This window comes from Cibotium barometz, chromosome 52 (genome assembly GCF_041138505.1).
Source record: "Cibotium barometz isolate CiBa-2024 chromosome 52, ASM4113850v1, whole genome shotgun sequence".
NCBI lineage: Eukaryota > Viridiplantae > Streptophyta > Polypodiopsida > Cyatheales > Cibotiaceae > Cibotium > Cibotium barometz.
Window position 1 is genome coordinate 34,048,979 of NC_141097.1, and position 5,678 is coordinate 34,054,656.

The 5,678-nt window shown below is 44.5% G+C and overlaps 1 pseudogene across 1 annotated transcript; it reads left to right on the top strand.

Annotated features, from left to right (window-relative positions):
• Positions 1-317: 317 nt before the first annotated feature.
• Positions 318-2,008, top strand: LOC147609088 (AAA-ATPase At5g57480 pseudogene; annotated as a pseudogene). The gene has a single exon (XR_015264383.1). The product of XR_015264383.1 is annotated as an AAA-ATPase At5g57480 pseudogene (transcript).
• The last annotated feature ends 3,670 nt before the right edge of the window (positions 2,009-5,678 follow it).

Genomic DNA, 5,678 nt, shown 5'->3' on the forward strand with positions numbered 1-5,678 from the left:
CTGGTGCAAGATGTGTTGGAAGCCTTAGGAAAAATGACCTTAGACCCAATGAATTATTTAGTGGGCATGGATACAATTCGAACCTTATAAATCAAAACTACATAGTTGAATTTGTCTTTTCATGATGAATAAACGAGTTTTTCTTATTTGGATAAATCTCAAAATTTGCAAAATGGGGCGAGGTATGCACACATGGCGCCGGTAAGATCAGCGAATCCTCTTTCTCCACATCATCCCTAACGTGGAGAAGCTTGGAGATCACGCAAAGCATCGGTGCTTTGAAAAGGTGATGGTTTCTTCGTAGAAAAGTTGGGCATGCACGCACCAAAAGTGTTTTGAGGGGATCAATATTTCCCTGCTTGTGGTAGTCCGTCCGTCCTTGTAGCGCCTTAGCAAACCACCATGGATGTGGCTACCAAGCTTTGCTCCCTGATGGGCGCCTTCGCCCTCCTCCAGACATTTCTGCCGCCTCCGCTCCGCCAATGGCTGGATCGCTGCCTGGAGAAACTCTGGGATAAAATCTTCAACACTTGCACCGACCCGCACGTGCAGCTAGAGGTCCAGGAGAGAGTGCCTGGCTACGGCTTCAATGTGTTCTACCGGCAGGTCGGGGTCTACCTGGGATCTCTCCGCTCCGCCCTAGATGCGCACTTGCGAGTAAACGTGTACCGCTCGGACGAGAGCAGCAGCCTTTCCTTCGGCTTGCCCGTCAATGAGACCCTGGAGGACAGTTTCCAGGGGGCGCACGTGTGGTGGACTCACACGAGCACGGAGAAAAGCAGTTCCAACAGCAGTGAGGAGCGGAGCTTCACCCTTAGGCTCTTGAAGACGGACAGGCCGCATGTCTTGCCAGACTATCTGGAGCATATTTCTAGGGTTGCTTTGGAAATAGAACGCAGAAACGAGCAGCGGCACCTCTATACCAACAACAGCTACAGATCAGGGTGGGAGGCGATCCCCCTCAAGCATCCTTCCACATTTGACACGCTGGCCCTGGAGGCTGACCTGGCCGTACGGATCAAGGCTGACCTGGAAGCTTTCGCTCAGGGGGAGGAGTTCTATCACAGAATTGGCCGCGCTTGGAAGCGAGGGTACCTTCTCTATGGCCCTCCTGGAACCGGCAAATCCAGCATGATTGCTGCCATAGCCAACTTCTTGCAGTATGACATCTATGACCTTGAGCTCACCAAGGTGTTTGACAATACTGCGCTCAAGTCCCTCCTGATGCAAACCACTCGGAAGTCCATCATTGTTATAGAGGACTGATTGCACAGTGGAGCTGCAAGATCAGAAGAACGCGACGACGGAAGGGGAGGCAGAGTACTCAGCAGTGCCGGCCCGCTCCAATTATATTGGGAGCAGGTTGACACTCTCTGGGCTGCTGAATTTCACTGATGGCTTGTGGTCATGTTGTGGTGAGGAGAGGATCTTCATCTTCACCACCAATCACAAGGACAGACTGGACCCTGCCCTGCTGAGGCCCGGTCGCATGGACATGCACATCCTGCTGTCCTACTGCACTTTCTCAGCCTTGAAGAAGATGGTAGCCGACTACCTGGGCATCCAGCAGCACTGGCTCTATCCTGAGCTGGAGGATTCCATGCGGGCCCCACACCAGATCACTCCCGCTGCCGTGGCCGAGATGCTCATCAGCCACCGGAGCGACCCAGATGCAGCCCTCAAGCAAGTCATTGCTGCCACACGGGCACATGAGGCCTATATTGTGGATAATAGTACTGTTGTTGGGGGCATGGCTAATATGACGAGGAAGAGTCGTCGACTTTCTTCATATTGGGCAGCCTCAAAAGCAAAAAAAGTAGTTTAACAATATACAGTTTCTAACACATGAGGCCCATGTTTCTTCATATTCGGTAGCCTTAAAAGCAAGAAAGTAGTTTAACATACGGATTTCTGCACAGAAAATGGCCCCAAGCAGGTCTTACTTCTTTACAAGGAGGACAGATGAAAGGCACAAATTTGTCCTTTCCAAGATAGGCAATTGCAAAAACTTATGTAGCTGAGATATTTAGGTGCGTCTCTTTTGTATGTAACATCTTGATAAATTTTGGACTTTAACTTGTTTGCGCTTTCAAGGAACGGAGTATGAAGGGGGAGCTTCTTACAACCTAGGATTTTGTTGAAATAATACACCAAAATATCATGGGACATTGGGGATATGGGCATATGCTTCTATAGTCTAAAAGCCTTAATTGGCACAAGGTTTCTAGGTATGACCACGCATCTAAGACAGCCATAGTTGGTATGGAAGGGATCCTAGGTTGCGCACTCCATTTCAGGAAATGGGTGCTCTTTTTTATGCAACTTTTGGATTAGGTGGATATGATTATCTCCTAATCCCTTTTACACTAAGCCTATAAATAGATTGCTATCTAATGAATAAATACGAGTCTTTCTCCACTCTCTACATTGGTATTATGTTGAACTCTTGATTAATTATATGCTAAGTACTCACTCTTCATCTTTATTCAACACGCTTACTCCTCTTGATTAGGATCTTGCTTAAACAACCACGAAATCCAACATGGTGTTAGAGCCTAGTTCTTCATAGCTAAATGTCTACCTAATCATTTTTTCCCACATCTCATAGGTTTGATTAGTGTTTAATTAACAAAATCCTAATCTCAAGCCTTGTGGGTTTTCTAATCTTCTACCTCTTGTCAATGGAGAATTGAAATTGCCCTCCACATGCATTATCTTTAGCTAAGCCAACGCTTGGGCCTTCTCCATACTTGAGAGCCAATGGTGCAAAAACACAAGCAACCAAACCGATTTCAATAGATCGATGAGCACATATATATATATATATATATATATATATATATATATATATATATATATATTTGGGAAAATTGGTCCAACACTTTAACGAAGAAGAATTGGTCTAATTCCTTGCACCCCTCAGGGTCTTTGATGGTGATAAACCCGATGGCGTCGTTCTTTTTGTGTTTGGTGGCTTGTAGCAGCTGCTTGAAGACTATAATGTCCACAATAAGATCTTTTGGTAATACCTTGTTAACATTTGATGAATTGGCTTAATCAAAAGTTGATAGGCTTGAACTTTATATAGACACACAGAGCTAATAGTGGCTTGAAGGATCTCACTCTTGTTTTGGTGGAAGGGATTTAATTTGATGCTCCATTTATAGCCTCCACTTTTTGCCTCCAAAATAATGAGTTTTTTTTACTAATATGTGATTAGTGATAGATTAATCACTAAAGCTCTCAAATAATCAGTGCATATTAATCATGTCTTCAACATGTGAGTTATCCAATGTAAAATCTATTAAATTAAGAAAAAGGGTCTGAAATTCCAAAGCCAAATCCAAACCCTATTATTTCTCTCATGCAAAGAAAGGGAGATTTTCACATTTTCTTGCTACACACATACATTTATATGGAGAAGGTCATTTTTAATATTTTGTTTTGATCTCTTTGTAAGGGTTTTAGATATTGTCCTTAGACTAATATAGACTACCCACCATATATAATTCATTCAAGATTGATAAGTTTAAGGGAACTTATGGTTTTCACACATGGCAAACCAAAATCAAGTTTATACTAATGAGAAAGGAATGATAGGCTCTCACAAATGGAAAAGAGAGAAGCCTACCACTAGAGATGAGAAGAGCATTTAGGTAAGCAAGGATGAAAAGGCAATGGCAACCAGTGTCACTGCCTTAGGCCTTAATGACACTTATATCCATCACATAGATGGAAAGAAACTTCTAAAGAAGCTTGCAATACTCTTGATACTTTGTGTTACATTCCCGTAACGCCGCTACGGGCATTACCACAAGAGGGGACGACCTCTGGCTCACCACCCAGCCATAGAGGAAGAATGAGGATTGCCCCTCATCCCCCAGGCTATATAGTGTGTGGCCTGCCGTCCACACTAGCCTGGCCGCCCATGACTCCGCATGGGCGTCCTCTCCCACTGAACCCCGGACATGGCCATCCGGTCTGCCCGTCGGTCAGGCATTACAGCCTACGTGACATTACCCCCCCCCTTAAGAAGAGTTTTTGTCCTCGAAAACAAACTGGGGAAACCTTTTGGAAGGTAGCTACCTCCTCATCCCTATCTGTCCATTTAACAAGTACCTTCTTATGTCGGGTTTGTCTGTCTCTCGATACCCATGAATCCTTTCCGGTTCATGTGGTATCTTTGGTGGAGTGATCAATTCCACCAAAATATCTAGAGAAACTACGTTCTCTAACCCGCGAACTGATTCTTCAGTTTACTAACATCATGGAAGACAGGATGAACTTGAGAACTCTCCGGTAACTCAAGTTTGTAGGCTACGTCCCCAATCTTCTTAAGGACCTTGAAAGGACCGCAATATCTAGGAGAAAGTTTATCACACTTTCCCGTTTGCATGGTTGCTGACTGCGCAGGAACCTTTAAAAATACAAAGTCACCTTCTGCAAAGGTCACTTGTCTGCGTCCTTTATCGGCAAATGTATTAGCGCGATCCTGTGCGCTACGGATGCTCTCGCATGCAGCTTTGAGCATATCATTCATTTATCAAGGAACTCCTTGACAGATTGAATCTTCTCCTTTTCTAGGTCTACAACCATCGGAGATCTCGGCTGGAATCCATACATTAACATGAATGGTGTAAATCCAGTCGTCGCTGAATGTTTGGAGCTGTTATAGGCAAACTCCAATAAGGGCAAGTACTCTTCCCAATTAGATTGCTTCTTACTGACATAAGAACGCAACATATCCTTGAGTATTTGGTTAACTTTTTCAGTTTGACCATCAGACTCCGGATGATCTACCATACTCATACTCAGAGTAGTATCCAACTTTTTGAAGATTTCCCTCCAAAAATGACTGTTGAACTTTTATCTCTATCCGACACTATATCTGCGCGGACAGGCCATATAGCTTGTAGAGATGTTCAATAAAGAGTTTTGCCAACTCTGGCGTTTTTACAGTTTTCTTCGTGGTAATAAACTTTGCCAGTTTAGTTGTCCACTACTACCCACACCGAGTCATTCCCTCGACTCGTCTTGGGTAAACCTGTAATGAAATCCATGGAAATGCTTTCCCATTTCCCTTGAGGAATCTCCAGTGGGGCGGATGGAGTAGTCCTCTAACCTTACGACGTTCATGTTTATTGACCTGGCACTTACTGCATTTCAGCACATAAGTTTGGACTTCCTTAAACAAACTAGGCCAATAAAACTGTCTTTTTACTAGTGCATAGGTCTTCTGAATCCCAGGATGACCTGCACTTGGACTATCAAAACTATACCCCGAAGACTCGGCTAGCCTCTCCGGACTAACTGTCGCTTCGCTATCCGCCGCACCTACGGCCAGTCTCTCCGGACTAGCATTACGTGTCGGCGAGGAAGGTGGGCGAGGCTGTGACAAAGTGCGTACGCGTACAGCGCGCCAGACCTCTGTAAAGACAGGATCATGCTCACACAAGCCATGATTTGGTATTTCAACCAAAACCTTAAGGCAAATTTCATGCCTTGATTTTGCATTATGTCATTAGCACAGAAGCTAATGTACTGGAGAGCACTCTAGTAGCGCAAGTTCTTAGACTATGCTACTAGATACTTGTAGACTACGCTACCATGTTGCATCACCAACTTGTTAAAACTTCTCCTTGGAAAGCTCTACGGCCAATCTAATCATGCATCACAAG